We start from the raw sequence: 22,183 nt of genomic DNA, 5'->3' as shown, positions 1-22,183 counted from the left end.
ACAAAGGGGAAATTGTACTTATAAAAACAAGTTCTTATCTACTAGGGATAAGAACTCATATTTGTTTACAACACAGGGACATCTCCCACCCTGAATGTATGTCATGTGGAAACAACTTAGGCTCCAGGGAACTAGACACTGACCGTTCAGCCTTAACTCCTGGATCCCAGACATAGATACAACAGAATTCTCCGCAACAGCTCAAGGAACTAAATCCCCTCCAGGGCATTTACAACGCTGCTCTGACACCAACATGAGCCAGTCCTAACTTGATAACCTGACAAGGAGGAAATGGGAACAACTTGATCTAAGAGCAAGTTGTCCTCCCTCATCAGCTATCGATAAACAAAATTAGAAAACAGGTCACCCTTCCATATGTGCAAAAGCCAAGATCGCTATATACTGGTTGTTGTTGCAACCAAGACTGGACAGTACACATCCAGGGACCAACAACAACAACAACAGCAACAAAAAGCTCTAGCCTAGCTTTTGGAATACGATCTGTTCAACAAACAAACAAGAGCTCCAATTCCAGAAGGTTGACTGAGACAACCGCAACTGAACGCGTCTTCCGGAAACATAACAACGAAAGACTTTATCCCAGGCTCCATCTAGGAGCAACATAACAACCAAGAACACCAACTACAGAAGATGGATTAAAACGACACTGAAGAACCATAACTGCTAGAACCACAAGGAAAGACTTCATAAACTCCATTCCGTGAGCTGCACAGCCACAAAGATCTCTAGAAACAGAGGTCTGATTTTACCATCCAAGACAAAGCAGAAGTCTTCCGCACACCACAAAAGCAGCAAGGGGAGAGTAAATGATCATGCAAGGAGTCTAGAGTTAACCCCATGACAGTATACGTCAGGGGTGGAGAAACCCTGCGTCTCCTAGGTCAAGGTATTTTCCTCTACAATAACCCCAATAGTTACTGTGCCTATGCAGGGGGATAAAGAAAAGGAGAAGAAAAAAAAAAAGCAAAAACAATCATTTTTCCACATGTTTATTTATTGATTGATCGATTTTTTTGACGTCTTTGTTTTGGTGTGGAGATTACGGTTGATGTCTCCAATATTATTTTATTTTATTTTGTCTTGTCTTTCTCTTTCTTTTTGCACTCGAGCATGAGTTGATTTCAGAACCGAGACTATTGCTTTATTGCTGTAGTGCTCACCGGTTATTTAATTCGATAATTTTTTCTGTATTGTTGTGGTATTTCAATTACCTTTTTCACATCCTCTCTCAAACTGAGGTTGGAAGCCTCTAGAGAGACTCAGCCCATTTTCAGCGTATTTGACTTTTGACTTTTTTTTCCCTCTTATTTTGTACCCCATTCTATTGCTTTTCTTGCCTTCAAACAAAACCACATACCTCGATTTTTCTAGCTCTGCCTCTTAAATAGAAGGGGAAACGAGGGTTCCAGGACCAAGCAGATAGGTTATCACCAATAGTAAGCCAGACAAAGAGGGGTCCACCTACTCTAGCAGCCCGGGGGGTGATGGTGGGGTATATGGGTTGTAGAAAGAGAACTGGAATGGGGGGAGGACATAGTTAGTGATGAGTATTTCCCTGACTCAATGTTAATATGTATCTAAAATACTACTGTGAAAGATATGTAAGCCATTATGGAAAAAAATATGTTTTAATCAGAAACTTTCTTTGAATTACATGTATTATTATATCAATTATATTATATGTTATGTTATGCCACTATATTAAGTTATGTCATTATGTTAATCAATTTTGTCTCTTAAATAAATTCTTACAATAAAAAATTATTGTTGTCTTTATTGCTGTGGTGCTTATTGCTGTGGTGCTTTCCTTCTAACAGAACCACCTGTTCTACCTCACAAATTGGAGGAGAAATAAGGGACGGTACTAAGACCAAACAGTTGTATGAACATCAAGTAGAAATAAAATAAGATCAGACTTAAAAGCAAAACAACAGAATCAATACCCAATCTAAAACCTAGACACAAAGGGAACCATTTATACAAGCATTCCGGGGGGCAAAGGAGGGATGCATGCTGGGAACAGGGGTGGAGGGAAGACAAAGTTGGTGGTGGAAATACCCCTGATTCAATGTCACTATGTACCTAAAATATTACTGTGAAATATTTTTGTTTTGTTTGTTTTTTCGTTTGATGCACAGGGATTACTCCTGGCTAAGCACTCAGAAATTGCCCATGGCTTGGGGGACCATATGGGACACCAGGGGACCGAATCGCAGTCCTTCCTTGGCTAGCGCTTGCAAGGCAGACACCTTACCTCTAGCTCCACCTCGCCAGCCCCTACTGTGAAAGATTTTTAATCCACTGTGGTAAAAATAAAAAGAAAATGTCTCAAAAATATTAACAGATGAAGGGACAGAAAGATAGCACAGTGGTAGGGCGTCTGCCTTGTACGCAGCCAATCAAGGACAGACAGTGATTCAAATTCAGACATCCCATATGGTCCCCAAGCCTGCCAGGGGCGATTTTTGAACACAGAGCCAGGAATAACCCGAGTGCCACCTGGTGTGACCCAAATACCAATAACAACAACAACAAAAAATTAACAGATGAAATAAACAATTTGTTCACAATCTTAGATGATAATCATTTCCTATACTTTTTATCTTAAGGCAGTACTACAGGCATTTGTGGGAAAATATTACATTCCAGAAATTATGTTAAGTGCTTTGTATCCATAAATTTACTTTATCCTTTAGATAGCCAATCATAATCATTCTTTATTATCACAAAAGCAACGGAGATTCCTAATAGGACAATATACAAGTCTTTCAGCTCATGAAACATCACGGAACTGAGATTGGTCCTTGCTCTCAAAGTTTAAAGTGATGTCAGCATTTTTTGTGAGGCTTGCTTCTCTCCATAGCTTCTATGCCTAATACAACATATAAATTAATTAAGTATGCTTTCTCACATTTTTATCAGTCTATATGCTCTGGGTGATTGTGGAAGACACAGCATAGATGACACTGAAATAGTCTACTATAGCTAGTTAAAACTCTTAATCAATGAGAAATATTTATGGATCATTATCTTTATTAACATATTTTCTTTGTTTTTTAGAGAAGCAAAATAGATTTTATTGAAAAAATTTATATCTTTATTTAAACACCTTGATTACAAAAATGAATGTAGTTGGGTTTCAGTCATGTAAAGAACACCCCCTTCATCAGTGTAACATTCCCATCACCAATGTCCCAAATATTTTCTTTAATTTTGTTAAATCAAAATTGATCATTGTTACATATTTAGTAGATGTCTGGCACTAAGTTAATGTCATAGAGAACTTATTTTGCAACTTCATCCTATAAGGCTTTCATTTTTTTTTTTATGGATTTGATGTCCTTTTGGGTAGTACTATCAATAGAATTCAGCATATCACAAACATTCTTTTGTACTATTTGTTAAGGTAGTCTCAGCCACAGATAGCTAATGAGCACTAGTAAACTGAAGAGCTATTTTTTAATAATTATCTTTATTTAAACACCGTGATTACAAACATATTTATAGTTGTATGATTACCGTCATGTAAAGAACACCCCCTTCACCAGTGCAACATTCCCACCACCAATTTCCCAGATCTCCCAACTCCCCACCCCCCCACACCTGTACTCGAGACAGGCTTTCTACTTCCCTCATTCATTCACATTGTTATGATAGTTTTCAGTGTAGTCATCTCTCCAACTGCACTCATCACTCTATGTGATGAGCTTCACTTCTCCATGTTTTAGTCTCTTACCTCCAAAAGGGAAATGTGAATAGAATTCTCCCCACCTCATGAGCTTCTTGTGAAGATGAAACCATTTATGGAAAAGCACCATATGAGTGATTAAATGTTTACTCCACAAATTCATGGGGTCATTTTTGTTGGAGAAGAGAATAAAAACAATAAATTGGCTGTGGTCCATTATTGTTCCGGAAATGGTATATCTTTGTCTGTTGTAGCTAGGAGACAAATTTGAAAGGCTTTTTCCTAGATTTGATTGAGGTAATAAGTACCTGCATAAGGAAGTTGCCAAGGAAAAGGAAATAGAGGGTCAAATCTGCCTTGGGAAGAAAGATTGTCAGGAATAATTGCTAATCAGATATGGCCAAAGAAACCTTAAAGATTTGATTCCAAAATGACAGATGATAGTAGGTAGAACATGACATACTGACTGCTTGGAAGTCAATTTTGACATGTTAAACTGCACATCCAAATAGAAAAAGCTAGTTGGCAAGTTTTTTTGTTTGTTTGTTTTGACTTTAGGGCTACACCCAACTGTTCATGCTCAGGGATCACTCCTGGCTGTACTCAGGAGAAGGAATGGGCTGTTGGGGATTAAAGGCAGGTCAGCCGGTTCAAAGCAATCACCTTTGGCACTGAATTATCACTCTTTTTTTTTCTTTTATTTATTTATTTATTTTTATTTAAACACCTTGATTACATACATGATTGTGTTTGGGTTTCAGTAAAGAACCCACCCATCACCAGTGCAACATTCCCATCACCAATGTCCAAAGTCTCCCTCCTCCCCACCCGACCCCCACCTGTACTCTAAACAGGCTCTCCATTTCCCTCATACATTCTCATTATTAGGACAGTTCAAAATGTAGTTATTTCTCTAACTAAACTCATCACTCTTTGTGGTGAGCTTTTTTAGGTGAGCTGGAACTTCCAGCTCTTTTCTCTTTTGTGTCTGAAAATTATTATTGCAAGAATGTCTTTCATTTTTCTTAAAACCCATAGATGAGTGAGACCATTTTGTGTTTTTCTCTCTCTCTCTGACTTATTTCACTCAGCATAATAGATTCCGTGTACATCCATGTATAGGAAAATTTCATGACTTCATCTCTCCTGACAGCTGCATTGTATATATGTACCACAGTTTCTTTAGCCATTCGTCTGTGAAGAGCTATTTTTTAAAAGAAAAAGAGCAAGAGAGTAATTTTTCCAAAGGCAGAGCAAGCCCCAGTAAACATTACAACTTTAAAGCAGCAAAATATAAAAGTACAAATCTTAAAAGATGAAATGTGTGTAATATATTCATATGGTACATGTAGATCATCAGAAAACAAATATGTGCCTTAGAAGCTAATTTTTAAATTTAATGACAGTTTTCATTGAAATATTTTTATAGATCTAATTGCTATAACAGTGAAATTGCAGCTTTAGGAGAAATGATGTAAACTAAGTTAAGCCTGGCCTTGTAATAATTGCAATGGCATAGAAAGAAAAATATATTTTCCTTGAAATGTGGAAGAACAGTGTACTTTTTAATGAAGAAAGAGAAATTTTCACAGTTGCAGAATTTCATTGGATTTCAGAAGAGTTGAGCCAGAAATTCTATTCCTGAGGAAGGCAAACAGAATTGAGAACTAAGCTCTTAAAATACTTTGACTTTAGAAACTTGGTTATAGTTTCCATACTCTCTCTCTCATGCACATACTTAGATAACTGACAATAACCATTTTAAGTAAAATAACTATAAATTTGTGGGTGCTTACTATTTTCTAGACATTTTCGAGGTAGTTACATAAAATAACTTATTGAATCTACTTTGTTCTCTAAAATGTAGCTACATATATGATTGCTATTATGTTGAGTAGACTCACTAACTATGAAATAATATAAGAAATAGCCACCTCTTTGGTTTTGGGCCATACCCAGAAGTGCTCAGGTTTTGCTTCTGGCTCTGCATTTAGGAGTCATTTCTAGCAGAGCCCAAGAGATCATATGGTATACCAGGGATCAAACCTGGATTGGCCATGCATAAGACTAGGGCCCTAACAATTGTACTATACATCTATCCAGCTCCATTTTCTTATTTAATATGGTAAAATATTCTTCATTTCTTAGCAAAGTTTCATCAATATCTTTTTTAATATATTTATATAAATTATCTTCATTTAAACACCGTGATTACAAATATAATTGTAGTTGTATGATTACAGTCATGTAAAGAACACCCCCCTTCACTAGTGCAGGATTCCCACCACCAATTTCCCAGATCTATCTACTCCCTGTCCCATCCACACCTTTACTCAAGACAGGCTTTCTTTTGCCCTCATTCTTTCACATTGTTATGATAGTTTTCAGTGTAGTTATTTCTCTAACTGCACTTATCACTCTATGTGGTGAACTTCATGTCATGAGCTGCACCTACATGGGAAGATGGGGGGAAATAAGGGTTGGGACTGAGGCAGTAAAATATTATAAATGAGATTTGTAGGGCGGTATCAAGGTCACAATACAAGATGGATGTTATGGATATATAAAATATATGCATATAATACTATCAATAGGAAAACAAGGAGAAAAAAATTCCAGTGACTGTCCCAACATAAACCAGTACTAAAATGGCCCACCCACCTCCCAAAGCGCATTTTCATTAGTGTAGGGAGAGGTAGGGGAGAAGCCTGAGGACCACTAAGAGTCCACCTGAACCCACTTCTGGCCATCTGAGCTGGCACCCAGGGAAGGCCTGGAGTCAGGGGAAAAAAACAAGGACGGCTAGGGGCCTGCCAAGACTTCCAGCACTCCCCAGGCCAGGGAGAAGGGCTCCGGTATGGGGCCTGTCCAAACCCCATACCTGGCAAGAGCTGGTCTCCAGAATCAAGGAGGAAATCAGAAGCCAGATGTCTGCCCGTCCTCCACCCCATGCACCTCCCCACTGGAGTACAGAGGGAGGGGGGAAGCTTGAGGACCATAAGAGTCCACCTGAACCTACTTCTGGCCACCTGAGCTGGTACCCAGGTAAAGCCTGGAGTCCAAGGGGAAAAAAAAAGGGTAGGCTATGGGGCCTACCAAAACATCCCAGCACTCCCAAATCTAGGGAGAAAGGCTCAGGCATGGGGTCTCCCCAAACCCTGTGCCCGGCAACACTTGCATAAGCTCAGTTTTTCTGATCTGTTAGTTCAGTGTGAAAATTTCTAATTTCAGTTGACAAATCTTCTTGATGCTTAATTTTGCTCCAGTCAAGTCTATTGATGCTTTTTTTGAGCTCCCTGAACATTTTCCATAATTCTACACTAAACTTCTTATTTGAGAGGATACCTATTTGTTTCCTACTTTTTAGATTATTAGAGGAGCCATCTTAATTTCTGTAAATATGGGGGTGTACTGCAAAATTACTCCATTGGCAAAGCTGTAGATTGCTTCTTAAAATGTGCAGAAATGGAATTCAGGGGTTACAAGATAAGCTTTTCTTCACGGCTGCGTTTTGGGTGTGGGTCCTGGAGAGATTATAGTCCTTGGAGTGTCTAGGTAGGCTCAGCAGAAAAGAGGCAGAGAGCATGGCTACCATGCTTTATAAGTCTCTGGGTACCAAATCACACAGCAGGAATTGGCCCCACATACTTTGGGTGGGGACATCTTATCGGGTGTGGATCCTGGAGAGGTTTTGGAGTGTCTAGGCAGGCTCAGCAGAAAATAGATTAAATATATTTTTAAATATAATGAGACTTCAGCATCTTGAGCTATTCATCCAATATTCTTTGTGCTCTGTTATTTCTCAATAAATGTTCTGGATAATATCAGATGTTGGCTTATGTAGCATAATGCAAAATATCTTACCTTTAGCCATAGATTTGGTAGTTCAGCAATAATATGCAGTATGCCCTGTTTATTCATTAAATATAAAACCTTGTAAGAAGCATGTATTTAACATCATTTTGTTGAGAGGAGTTTTGGCAATTGATATATCTCAACATTTTTTCTTTAACTACTAGAATACAATACACTCTTATCTTTTTATCAGCATGAGCTTTGCCAAATGTTCTTGGAGGTCTCAAAGACTTTATAGATTTATCTGATAAAAATTTTGTCACATCAGGCACATAAGTAACATAGGCAATTAAATAATGACATAGTTCAAATCTTCAATGCTATGTTATTTACATTTTATAGGTTCAGTCATGATATTATTATTTTTGTTTGTGAAGCAAGATAGTTTTTATTAAAATGTACTTAGAAATATATGAGGGAAGGTGCCAAACCAATAGCACAGCAAGTAGGATGCTTTCTCTCAGCGGACCTAATTTGATTCATGGATTCCATACAGTGGCCAAAACCAACAAGAAGTGATCCCAAACACAGAGCCAGGAGTAAGCTGTGAGTTATGCTGAATGTGGCCTTAAAACAAAACAAAACTGAAAAGAAGTTTTAAGAGGAGAGACAAAGCACAGTAATAAATGTTAAAGAGAAATGGGATTCTCCAGAATTAAATACCAAAAGACATACAGACAAGCAAATGAGAAACAAGAGAGAAAATAGGATCGAAAAGCAAACCCATATATAATTTTTTTAATTTATACATTTAACATAATTGAGTATAACATTATCAATTTATCACAATTTATGTAAATTTAAAAGTCAAATTTATCTTTCTGAGATAAAATATACAAGGTATCCATGTAAGCAGTGCTCAGGTCTCTGTGGCTGAGACTTGGCTAATGAGAATATGAGGATTTGTTTCTGCTTGGGTCCTGTGCTCTCTGAATCACTGGGATCAACACAGTTGTGCTTGAGAATCTTCAGACTGTACAAATAGTGTTTAACCTATTTCTTTGGAAAAAAATAGCATGAGTATTCTTACAGGAATTGCATTAAATCTGTACAATATTTTGAGCAATATTTCCATTTTAATAATGTTAATCCTCCCAAACCACGAGTATGATATCCTATATGACTTCATTTCCTTGTGTCCGCTTACTTCTTGAGGCAGTGTTTTATAGTTTTATTTGTATATGTCCTTCATGTTTTTAGCTGACTATAAGGTACTTAATTTTCTTTTTTTACTTTTTACAATTTTTCTTTTTTTTAATTAATATCTTTATTTAAACACCTTGATTACAAATATGATATTATTTGGGTTTCAGTCATGTAAAGAACAGCCCCCTCACCTGTGCAATATTCCCATCACCAATGTCCCAAATCTCTCTCCTCCCACCCCTCCCCCACCTGTACTCTGGATAGGCTTTCTACTTCCCTCATTTATTCACTTTGTTATGATAATTCTCGGTGTAGTTATTTCTATAACTGCACTCATCACTCTGTTGTGACCTTCATGTGGTACTTGATTTTCTGAGGCACAGTTGTGCATAGGATTTTTTAAAAATATCTCTTTCATTATTTGTTTTATTATTTATTATTAAAATATCTCTTCATTATAGAAAAGTCATGGTTTTTGTGTATTACTTTTGCAGTACACCATGTTCCTTTACCAATCTTTTTTTCTAGATGCTTTTTTTCAGTCTTTAGGATTTTATATCTGCAAACAGTGAAAGCTTTACTTCTTTCTTTTTTTTTTTATTTAAACACCTTGATTACATACATGATTGTGTTTGGGTTTCAGTCATAAAAGGAACACCACCCATCACCAGTGCAACATTCCCATCACCCAAGTCCCAAATCTCCCTCCTCCCCACCCAACCCCCGCCTGTACCCTAAACAGGCTCTACATTTCCCTCATACATTCTCAATATTAGGACAGTTCAAAATGTAGTTATTTCTCTAACTAAACTCATCACTCTTTGTGGTGAGCTTCCTGAGGTGAGCTGGAACTTCCAGCTCTTTTCTCTTTTGTGTCTGAAATTTATTATTGCAAGAATGTCTTTCATTTTTCTTAAAACCCATAGATGAGTGAGACCATTCTGCGTTTTTCTCTCTCTCTCTGACTTATTTCACTCAGCATAATAGATTCTGTGTACATCCATGTATAGGAAAATTTCATGACTTCATCCCTCCTGACAGCTGCATAATATTCCATTGTGTATATGTACCACAGTTTCTTTAGCCATTCGTCTGTTGAAGGGCATCTTGGTTGTTTCCAGAGTCTTGCTATGGTAAATAGTGCTGCAATGAATATAGGTGTAAGGAAGGGGTTTTTGTATTGTATTTTTGTGTTCTTAGGGTATATTCCTAGGAGTGGTATAGCTGGATCGTATGGGAGCTCGATTTCCAGTTTTTGGAGGAATCTCCATATTGCTTTCCATAAAGGTTGAACTAGACGGCATTCCCACCAGCAGTGGATAAGGGTTCCTTTCTCTCCACATCCCCGCCAGCACTGTTTGTTCTCATTCTTTGTGATGTGTGCCATTCTCTGTGGTGTGAGGTGGTATCTCATTGTTGTTTTGATTTGCATCTCTCTGATGATTAGTGATGTGAAGCATTTCTTCATGTGTCTTTTGGCCATTTGTATTTCTTCTTTGTCAAAGTGTCTGTTCATTTCTTCTCCCCATTTTTTGATGGGATTAGATGTTTTTTTCTTGTAAATTTCTGTCAGTGCCTTGTATATTTTGGAGATTAGCCCTTTGTCTGATGGGTATTGGGTGAATAGATTCTCCCACTCAGTGGGTGGCTCTTGAATCCTGGGCACTGTTTCCTTTGAGGTGCAGAAGCTTCTAAACTTAATATATTCCCATCTGTTAATCTCTGTTTTCACTTGCTTGGAGAGTGCAGTTTCCTCCTTGAAGATGCCTGAAGTCTCAATGTCCTGGAGAGTTTTGCCTATGTGTTGTTCTATATATCTTATGGTTTGGGGTCGGATATCGAGGTCTTTAATCCATTTGGATTTTACCTTCGTACATGATGTTAGCTGGGGGTCTAAGTTCAATTTTTTGCAAGTGGCTAGCCAGTTGTGCCAACACCACTTGTTGAAGAGGCTTTCCTTGCTCCATTTAGGATTTCCTGCTCCTTTATCAAAAATTAGGTGATTGTATGTCTGGGGAACATTCTCTGAGTATTCAAGCCTATTCCACTGATCTGAGGGTCTGTCCTTATTCCAATACCATGCTGTTTTGATAACTATTGCTTTGTAGTAAAGTTTAAAGTTGGGGAAAGTAATTCCTCCCATATTCTTTTTCTCAATGATTGCTTTAGATATTCTAGGGTGTTTATTGTTCCAAACAAATTTCAAAAGTGCCTGATCTACCTTTTTGAAGAATGTCATAGGTATCTTTAGAGGGATAGCGTTGAATCTGTATAACGCCTTGGGGAGTATTGCCATTTTGATGATGTTAATCCTGCCAATCCATGAGCAGGGTATGTGTTTCCATTTCCACGTGTCCTCTCTTATTTCTTGGAGCAGAGTTTTATAGTTTTCTTTGTATAGTTCTTTCACATTTTTAGTCAAGTTGATTCCAAGATATTTGAGTTTGTGTGGCACTATTGTGAATGGGGTTGTTTTCTTAATGTCTATTTCTTCCTTATTACTATTGGTGTATAGAAAGGCCATTGATTTTTGTGTGTTAATTTTGTAGCCTGCCACCTTGCTATATGAGTCTATTGTTTCTAGAAGCTTTTTGGTAGAGTCTTTAGGGTTTTCTAAGTAGAGCATCATGTCATCTGCAAACAGTGAGAGCTTGACTTCTTCCTTTCCTATCTGGATTCCCTTGATATCTTTTTCTTGCCTAATCGCTATAGCAAGTACTTCCAGTGCTATGTTGAATAGGAGTGGTAAGAGAGGACAGCCTTGTCTTGTGCCAGAATTTAGAGGGAAGGCTTTTAGTTTTTCTCCATTGAGGATAATATTTGCCACTGGCTTGTGGTAGATGGCCTTAACTATATTGAGAAAGGTTCCTTCCATTCCCATCTTGCTGAGAGTTTTGATCAAGAATGGGTGTTGGACCTTGTCAAATGCTTTCTCTGCATCTATTGATATAATCATGTGGTTTTTATTTTTCTTGTTGTTGATGTTGTGTATTATGTTGATAGATTTACGGATGTTAAACCATCCTTGCATTCCCGGGCTGAAACCTACTTGATCGTAGTGGATGATCTTCTTAATGAGGTATTGAATCCTATTTGCCAGGATTTTGTTGAGGATCTTTGCATCTGCATTCATCAGCGATATTGGTCTGTAATTTTCTTTTTTCGTAGCATCTCTGTCTGGTTTAGGTATCAAGGTGATGTTGGCTTCATAAAAGCTATTTGGGAGTGTTTCTGCTTGTTCAATTTCATGAAAGAGTCTTGCCAGGATTGGTAGTAGTTCCTCTTGGAAAGTTTGATAGAATTCATTAGTGAATCCATCTGGGCCTGGGCTTTTGTTTTTGGGCAGACTTTTGATTACCATTTTTATTTCATCAATGGTGATGGGGGTGTTTAGATATGCTACATCCTCTTCTTTCAACCGTGGAAGATTATAAGAGTCCAAGAATTTATCCATTTCTTCCAGGTTCTCATTTTTAGTGTCATAGAGTTTTTCAAAGTAGTTTCTGATTACCCTTTGAATCTCTGTCATATCAGTAGTGATCTCTCCTTTTTCATTCCTAATACGAGTTATCAAGTTTCTCTTTCTCTCTTTCTTTGTTAGGTTTGCCAGTGGTCTATCAATCTTGTTTATTTTTTCGAAGAACCAACTTCTGTTTTCGTTGATCTTTCAGATTGTTTTTTGGGTTTCCACTTCGTTGATTTCTGCTCTCAGCTTTGTTATTTCCTTCTGTCTTCCTATTTTTGGGTCCTTTTGTTGAGTACTTTCTAGTTCTATTAGCTGTGTCATTAAGCTACTCAGGTAAGCTCCTTCTTCCTTCCTGATGTGTGCTTGCAAAGCTATAAATTTTCCTCTCAGTACTGCTTTTGCTGTGTCCCATAAGTTCTGATAGTTTGTGTCTTTATTGTCATTTGTTTCCAGGAACCTTTTGATTTCCTTCTTGATTTCATCTCGGACCCACTGGTTATTGAGTATGAGGCTGTTTAACTTCCAGGTGTTAAAGTTTTTCTTCTGAGTCCCTTTGGAATTCACAAATAATTTCAGAGCCTTGTGGTCAGCGAAGGTAGTCTGCAAAATTTCTATCCTCTTGATCTTATGGAGGTATGTTTTATGTGCCAGCATGTAGTCTATCCTGGAGAATGTCCCATGTACATTGGAGAAGAATGTGTATCCAGGTTTCTGGGGATGGAGTGTCCTATATATATCCACTAGGCCTCTTTCTTCCATTTCTCTCCTCAGGTCTAGTATATTCTTGTTGGGTTTCAGTCTGGTTGACCTATCCAGTGTTGACAAAGCAGTGTTGAGGTCCCCCACAATTATTGTGTTATTATTGATATTGTTTTTCAGATTTGTCAACAGTTGTTTTAAATATTTTGCTGGCCCCTCATTTGGTGCATATATGTTTAGGAGAGTTATTTCTTCCTGCTCTACATACCCCTTGATTAATATAAAATATCCATCTTTGTCCCTTACAACCTTCCTGAGTATAAAGTTTGCATTATCTGATATTAGTATGGCCACTCCAGATTTTTTATGGGTGTTGTTTGCTTGGATAACTTTTCTCCAGCCTTTTATTTTGAGTCTATGTTTGTTCTGACTATTCAGGTGCGTTTCTTGTAGGCAGCAGAAGGTTGGATTGAGTTTTTTGATCCATTTAGCCACTCTGTGTCTCTTAACTGGTGCATTTAGTCCATTGACGTTGAGAGAAAGAATTGTCCTGGGATTTAATGCCATCTTTATATTGAAATTTGGTGTGTCTTTTGGTCAGTCTTGTCTTAGATTAGGTCTTTCAGTTTTTCTCTTAAGACTGGTTTTGAGTCTGTAAAGTTTCTGAGCTGTTTTTTGTCTGTGAAACCATGTATTCTTCCGTCAAACCGGAAAGTGAGTTTTGCTGGGTACAGTATTCTAGGTGAAGCATTCATTTCATTCAGTCTTGTCACAATATCCCACCACTCCTTTCTGGCATTGAGTGTTTCTGGTGACAGGTCTGCTGTAAATCTCAAGGATGCTTGCTTGAATGTAATTTCCCCTTTTGATCTTGCTGTTTTCAGAATTCTGTCTCTATCTGTGGGATTTGTCATTGTGACTAGGATGTGTCTTGGGGTGGTTTTTCTTGGGTCTCTTTTGGTTGGTACTCTTCGAGCATGCAGGATTTGATCACATATATTCTTTAGCTCTGGGAGTTTCTCTTTAATGATGTTCTTGACTGTTGATTCTTCCTGGAAATTTTCTTCCTGGGTCTCTGGGACTCCAATGATTCTTAAGTTGTTTCTGTTGATCTTATCATAGACCTCTATTTTCATCTGTTCCCGTTCTTTGACTAATTTTTCCATTGTCTGTTCATTTGTTTTAAGTTTTTTTTCCAATCTCTCCTGTTGTATGGAATTGTTATGTATCTCATCTTCCACAGCACCAAGTCTATTCTCAGCTTCTGATACCCTGTCCCAGAGCTTATCCATTTTGTCATTCACTTCATTTACTGATTTTTTCAGGCCTGTTATTTGACATGTTATTTCAGTTTGGAGTTTTGTGATTTCTGTCTTCATATTTTCTTGATTCTTTTTAGTGTTCTGTTCTATTCTATTCATGGTTTCTTTGAGTTCTTTGAGTATATTCCATATTGCTACTCTAAAGTCCTTATCTGAGAGATTGATTAGTTGGTTGGTCGTTAACTGGTCATCAGAATTGTCATCTTCATTCTCTATGTCTGATGCTGGCCTGCGTTGTTTACCCATTGTCACACTTGTATTGTGGGTTTTTCTACGTGTTGTGGTGGTATTCATTGGTTATATGATGCAGGCAACACACTTCTCTGGCTCCGCCCTTTCTGGATGGGCCGACTTGCCTCCAAGGTAGCGGAGTCCTCCATGGATGAAGCCTCACACAGGATCAAATCTTAGGCCCAAGCACGCAGCAGAGAAGACAGTCTGGAGAGAAATTCTTGCTTCTGTGATCCAGTACAGTTCTTAGTGTGGTTTGTTTCTTCTTGTGATGGTGTTCTTTTTTTAGAAAGAGCGCACGGCTGCGTAGCGAAGTGGAGCTAAGTGCCTTCTGGAGCCTCTTTTCAGCCCACTCTCAGGGGGTTTACGCAACAGGATAGCAGAGAGACACACACAGGCAGCACTCACAGTTTTTCACAGTCGGGCCCCACTGGTCAGGCGTAGTTTTCACTCGCTCTCTGGGCAGCTTCAGAATGCTGTATTTTTGGGGTTCACTTCCCAGGACTCTGAGGAGAGTCACTGGCTCGCTGGGTAGCTTCCGAATGTAGTTTCTTTGGGGTTCGCTTCCCAGGGCTCTGAGGAGAGCTTCCAGAGTTCAGGAAAGACAGAGAAGGGTAGGACAGGGCTCCCTTCCGGTGCTCAGTTTCCTCAGAAGAAGCACAGCCGGGTGGAGACTCTGCAGGTAGAGCAATCAGCACTCTGCCTGGAGACCCCCACATCCAGCCATTTCTTACTCACTCACTGGCTCGCTGGGTAGCTCCCGAATGTAGTTTCTTTGGGGTTCACTTCCCAGGGCTCTGAGGAGAGCTTCCAGAGTTCAGGAAAGACAGAGAAGAGTAGGACAGGGCTCCCTTCAGGTGCTCAGTTTCTGGTTTGCTGGGTAGTTTCCAAATGTAGTTTCTTTGGGGTTCGCTTCCCAGGGCTCTGAGGAGAGCTTCCAGAGTTCAGGAAACACAGAGAAGGGTAGGACAGGGCTCCCTTTCAGTGCTCAGTTCCTCAGAAGAAGCACAGCCCGGTGGAGATTCTGCAGGTAGAGCAGTCAGCACTCTGCCTGGAAACCCCAACCTGCAGCCATTTCTCCCTCACTCACTGTTTCGCTGGGTAGCTCCCGAATGTAGTTTCTTTGGGGTTCGCTTCCCAGGGCTCTGAGGAGAGCTTCCAGAGTTCAGGAAAGACAGAGAAGGGTAGGACAGGGCTCCCTTCTGGTGCTCAGTTCCTCAGAAGAAGCACAGCCCGGTGGAGATTCTGCAGGTAGAGCAGTCAGCACTCTGCCTGGAAACCCCCACCTGCAGCCATTTCTCCCTCACTCACTGGCTCGCTGGGTAGCTCCCGAATGTAGTTTCTTTGGGGTTCGCTTCCCAGGGCTCTGAGGAGAGCTTCCAGAGTTCAGGAAAGACAGAGAAGGGTAGGACAGGGCTCCCTTCCGGTGCTCAGTTCCTCAGAAGAAGCACAGCCCGGTGGAGATTCTGCAGGTAGAGCAGTCAGCACTCTGCCTGGAAACCCCAACCTGCAGCCATTTCTCCCTCACTCACTGTTTCGCTGGGTAGCTCCCGAATGTAGTTTCTTTGGGGTTCGCTTCCCAGGGCTCTGAGGAGAGCTTCCAGAGTTCAGGAAAGACAGAGAAGGGTAGGACAGGGCTCCCTTCTGGTGCTCAGTTCCTCAGAAGAAGCACAGCCCGGTGGAGATTCTGCAGGTAGAGCAGTCAGCACTCTGCCTGGAAACCCCCACCTGCAGCCATTTCTCCCTCACTCACTGGCTCGCTGGGTAGCTCCTGAATGTAGTTTCTTTGGGGTTCGCTTCCCAGGGCTCTGAGGAGAGCTTCCAGAGTTCAGGAAAGACAGAGAAGGGTAGGACAGGGCTCCCTTCCAGTGCTCAGTTCCTCAGAAGAAGCACAGCCCGGTGGAGATTCTGCAGGTAGAGCAGTCAGCACTCTGCCTGGAAACCCCCACCTGCAGCCATTTCTCACTCACTCACCTACTTCTTTCTTTCTTATCTAGATGTCCTTGATATATTTTCTTGCCTAATTGCTTCCAGTACCATATTAAACAGAAGTGTGAGAGGGGTAAACTGGTCTTGTGCCAGATTTTAGAGAAAAGGCTTTTAGTCTTTCCCCATTGAGTATGTTTGCCCTGGATATGTGTAATGGCTTTGACTATATTGAGAAATGTTCCTTCAATTCCCATTTGTTGAGGGTTTTTTTTTTTTTATCATGAACAGGTGCTGAAATTTGTCAAATGCTCTCTGCATCTATTTCTATGATCATACTATTTTTACTTTTCTTTATATTTATGTCATATTGATATTGACTTGCATGTGTTATATCACCTTTGCATCTCTGGAATTAATCCTTGTTGGTCATAGTGTATGCCTTTCTTGATAAATTGTTGAATTCTATTTGCTAGTAGTTAGTTGAAGATCTTTATATCTCTGTTAATCAAGAATATGGACCTTTAATTCTTTTATTTGGTGGTGCCTCTCTCTGCTTTTGATAGTAAGATAATGTTATCTTTGTAGAAACTGTGAATGTTTCTGTTTCTTCAATCTCCTAGAGGAACTTAAAAAGGAGAAAATTTCCTCATACAGCTGAGCTATTAATGACATCTAAATATTTAATCAATCTTCAACTTTATGATTCTATAAAATCACCTAAAATTTTCAATATTTTTAGTTTAATAAACTAATTAAATAATTAACTTTACTACTTCACTGGTGAGGTAAGATTGGTTATTGTTAAAGGTTGACTTTTTATTTATGAAAAGGAACTATTTTTTCACTCATGAAGTTGTCATGGTCAATAAGATTGAGCAACTAAGGCAAAACGGCAAAACCTAGTACTTGGTGTCTGGTGAGGATTTAAGAATCATTTTTTGGAGGGCACTCCTGATGATGCTCAGAGGTTACTCCTGGCTATGTGCTCAAAAATTGCTCCTGGTATGGGGGACCATCTGGGATGCCAGAGGATTAAATCACAGTCCGTTTAGGCAAGGCTCCTCTGGTGAGGATTTAATAAATAGTGACTTTTATTTATATTGCAAAATATATTTTTTCAACAGATGTATAGAGGTATAGAATCTTACCTCAAGGAATTTAATAGAACAAATTACTTAGAAACATAAATTACTGCATTATGTGCATGTAAGACATTTTTATCACAAAATAGTCTGTTTTCATAACTCTCCAATGGCCATAAATCATATATTTTACTCAAACTTAGACTAACTGTGTGTTTGCCTTGTGCTTAAGAGATAGGATATTTGGTAAATAGAAATTTTCTATTTCTTGAATACCAGTAAATTATTCAATAGAAAAAAGCAACTATTTATATATGTACCAAACTCCAGCAGTATTTCCACATGAAAATCCAAGAAAAGCTTTCGTCTTCTTGTCTCATATATCATAAAATATGAACATAAAAGGTGATGAAAAGTCTGTTGGATTAATCTGGCATATCCGCCTCAGATAGAGCATCTATCAGTGACAATGAAGTGAATGATTCTTTATGAAAAAAAAATTTCATTACAATACCTGTTGAAATTTCTGCCACCTGTTAATTATAGTATCTTTTTATCTTTTAGAATCTTTGTCAGCATATTTAAAAAGCCACATTTGGGATCACTATGCAGTACTCACTATTAACAATATGTGCTCTTTCTTTTTTGACAGTGATGAGTAAATAAAAAGATTTATTAGCTGGGGAAATGTTGTATATCCTTTATGGATTTTCACACAGCATTTCTTAAGTCTTGCAGATTGACCCTGATTAGCATTTGTGGAAAAAATCAAAGTGAATATTGAATTAACACATTGTGCATTTTCTAACAAAGCAGTAGGTATATACACTAAGTTAAAACCAAAATAGCAGAGACAAATGATAGGTTTACTTAATTTTTATTTATCCATGGAATAAGGCACTCCCAGAAGTTCTGGAAACCTAGGGATCACTCCTGATGATGCTCAGCATAATAGTGGGAGTCTTACAATTTAGTGCTCAGACCTGGTGTTGCAGTGATGCTCCAGCTGGTGATATTAGTGGAACTTTCAATGCTGGGGAGTTAATTCCAGGACTAGAACAGAAGTCTTTAACTATTTGTGGATGGCATGAACCAGTGCCCATCCATAAATATAGAAATACTAAAAACAACTGGATTTCTACCCTTGTTATAAATGCTAGTCAATAGACCTGTATATAGGACAGGTACAAATCCAAAGTTTATTTAAAAAGACACTGGCCTAGAACATGTAAGATATACACTCTACTCCCTCTCTTTCCATTTCCTTTTATTTTATTTTTTTGTCCCCCAATTCACAATACAGACCAGGCAAAGGGCCTGTGTTGAGGTGTATATGGGGTGCATTTACTGTACCTCCTCTTTCTATACAGTCAGTGTAAAGAACACAGCCTGTGGTAAGATTTGGGAGGCCTTATCTTTTCTTTTCTTTTTTTTTGATTTATATATATATGAAAATAAATTATATATATATATATATATATATATATATAAAATCCTTCACCAGTGCAACATTCCCATGACCAATATCCCAAGTGTCCATTTCATTTTAAGTGAATGCAAAAAAACCCTCAATTCTTGTTGAAATAATATTAAAAAATTTCTGTCTGAAAAAATTTACTATTATTCATATACACAGGATATACTTTGAGTCAGAATTACTTTGAGTTTGTACATAACTACTCTATGATACCATTTTAAAATGTTAACCTTAATTTAAAATAGTTAGGAAAAAATTATTTTAACACCTAAACATAATTGAACATCAGCTAAGAGTTTTAAAAGAAAATTAAAAATTTGTCATCTGCGTGATGTTGCGGATGTTTAATAATTTTCTAGAGACTTTGAAACAGTGCTGACAACTCCAGATAAGGGTAATTAAAGATGGGAAAAATTCCAATTCAAGTCCCTTGTTGCTTGTGTTTTTTTAAACCCATTAGGATATCCATAGCCAGGACCACGGTTCATTAATTGACAACTCTTTATTCTATTGGTAAGTGAAGTTCATTCATCACCATATTATTTTATTGATGTTTTATTACTAATCTATTATAGTACATATCCTAGACATAAAGGTCAGAATGCTCTAAACTATATTATTGTATTTCTGCAATGTAAACAAGTAAAAAATAGAGTACTTAAGCTTTCTCTTGTTCTTTCTATCATACATATTCTAAAATGTAGTCAACAAAAGGCTTATATGTCTAACTATGAAGAAACCCATATCAAGTGTTCTCAATGTCAAATTGAAATATTCTCTACTTGTTGTCTATTCTTTCAGCAGGTTTCAGCACTCAGTCATTTGATTCAATTTTTAATAAAAAGGTATTTATTTTCCTAAAGTTTAAATTTGGAATAAAATACAGCAGGGCCATGTACATTATATATTTGCTTGGTATTCTTTCTAGAGGTAAGCACAATGTAACTGCCAAATTGGAAGGTGATGGTGGAAAACTTAATAAAGAAGTATACCCAGTCATTTTATGCATATATCAAAGAAATAGACATTTTCAAATATAAACATCAGATACATAAATACAATAAGTCTTTCCTTTTGGTTTTAAGGTAACACACAGTGGTGTTAGTGTTCACCCCTGACAAGGTACAAGGATCAAATCCTGATTGAAGGCATGCAGGCAAATGTCCTATATGCTGCCCTCTCTCTGTCCCATTACAAGTCTCTTTATTTAGCTTTTTTTTTTTTTTGGATGAAAACATTATAAACATTATGAACATTATTCTGACACAAAACCCCACCAATTTATCCTTCATTTCTTCTCATAAACCCTTTCTTTCATTTGCCCTCTAACTCAGTTGTGAATGTCAGTTCCCCCAGTTTGTTGCCCTTGTATTGTTGTTGCTTCCTCTCTGTGTACCGTTAAGTCCCACATCTGAGAAGGATCAATCTGTGTATTTTCTTTAATTCTGACTGACTTTACTCAGCATGATTTTTTCCAGTTCTGTGATAGATCTTATCTGTTTAGCATCAAGTAATTTTTCTTGTCCTTGTGTCTCAGAGTTTGTTTATTTACCTGCTATAAGACTTTTTGGTGGCATCCAAGCTTGTTGATTGAGATTTAAGTACAAACATCTATGTGCAGATTTTTATGTGTGATAAGTGTAAGTTATTTTTAGTTTACATATGGGGCACAATTGTGCTGGAAACTTTGGCTTTAGCCAAAGACTAATATTTTGATTTATAGCTATGTACTTCACCAGTATGTTCTTTTTACCCAACTCAGGAACTTCAAGTCAGAATTCACTAGAAGCCCAGGGATGAAAATGATAAATGGGTGAGAAAAATAACCATAACCCTTCCACTCAGCATACTTTGCTGACTTGTATCAATCATCTAGACACCAGTGAAGATTTTCAAACTATAATTGCTACTTCAATTTTCTCATATATCGGCTAGTTCTAATAAACCTAATCTAAGAGCAAGGTGCTAAATTGAGACCCACCTCCTGACCTACACCTGAAATGATATAAAATTTGCTGCTGGTTTCTTTTTTATCTTAGAAACGTATAGATGATGCCGCTATGGCTGTGTTACCAAACTCTAATGTTCCCATTTGGGTATATGGAAATCAACATTTTTTCCATATGCCCTAGACTAGTTATCATGATTTTTCTCATAATGATGAACAATATCTTGTCAAGTCATTAGAGTTTCCCATTGACACATTAGCTTGCCTGAGGAGATAGAAAAAATATCTCTTGGAGGAGATATCGCTATATTTGCATTTACATTACATTATTGTATATATTTATATTATATATGTCTATATCTGCATGTTTCTATTTTAGGAAAAAAGCGTAGACTTTGAGATAATTAAAAACTGATTCCAAATTTTATTTGCAGAATGGGAAAGACAGAAAAAAATCATATGGAATTCAACAAACATGTTTGTAATTATGGTACTTAAGTAAATATACTATAAATAAATAAATATCAAAAAAAATTAGTTGGTTTATTTCCACAGTTGTTAGAGTTAGAAAATAAGGTCATTTTCTCTCTAAGATTATAGAATAGACTGTAATATTCATATCGTTGTCTTAAAAACTAATTCTAAACTTAAGGATCTTGACACAATGTGTCTTTCTTACTTAAATTGCAACCTAATTAGATTGATGGTACATTCTGTTCTCAGTTATTTAGACAGACTGGGTAAAAAATGGGTTTTTATAAAAGAAAAAGTATTAAGGACTTTGCTCTGATCATTTGTCATTTTGGAAAATAATATTTTGAAATATCCATAAAGAAAAATATCTCTAACTAGTGTTTTTCCCTCAAAAAGTACATCTTTGATACCAGCCTACCCATTTGTAACCACTCAAGCTGGTTATTCCTAAGCATGCACTAAGTTACTCAGCTTCTCACTTGCTTTCTCATAGTTAATGAGAGAAATAATAATTAAGCATTATAGAAACATTATAGTTGTAGTGTGTGTGAGCAAATAAAGATATAATCACAGTAGCAGAGTATAGTTATGAGACCAGTAGCATCAGCAACTAGAACCATGTTAGAAATGCAAAGACTTGGGGCCAGAACAATAATGCATTGGGTAGGGCACTTGCTTTGCATATGAACAACCTGAATTTGATCCCCAAGTTACCATATGGTCTACCAAGACTAATTTCTAAATGCAGAGTCAGGAATAACCTTTGAGCATTACCAGGTGTGACCCCCCCAAACAAAACAAAACAAAATGAAAATTTTTGTAGAATTAGAAGCTAGAATTGTAGA

General features: G+C 37.7%; 1 non-coding gene across 1 annotated transcript; it reads right to left on the bottom strand.

Annotated features, from left to right (window-relative positions):
* Positions 1 to 18,717: 18,717 nt before the first annotated feature.
* Positions 18,718 to 18,850, bottom strand: LOC125998448 (small nucleolar RNA SNORA51). Its single transcript, XR_007492016.1, has one exon. It is a non-coding gene; the product is annotated as a small nucleolar RNA SNORA51 (small nucleolar RNA).
* Positions 18,851 to 22,183: the final 3,333 nt, after the last annotated feature.

This window comes from Suncus etruscus, chromosome 20, assembly GCF_024139225.1.
Source record: "Suncus etruscus isolate mSunEtr1 chromosome 20, mSunEtr1.pri.cur, whole genome shotgun sequence".
Classification (NCBI taxonomy): Eukaryota; Metazoa; Chordata; class Mammalia; order Eulipotyphla; family Soricidae; genus Suncus; species Suncus etruscus.
Note: the sequence above shows the minus strand (reverse complement) of the source record. Positions and strands in the feature narration are given on the sequence as shown.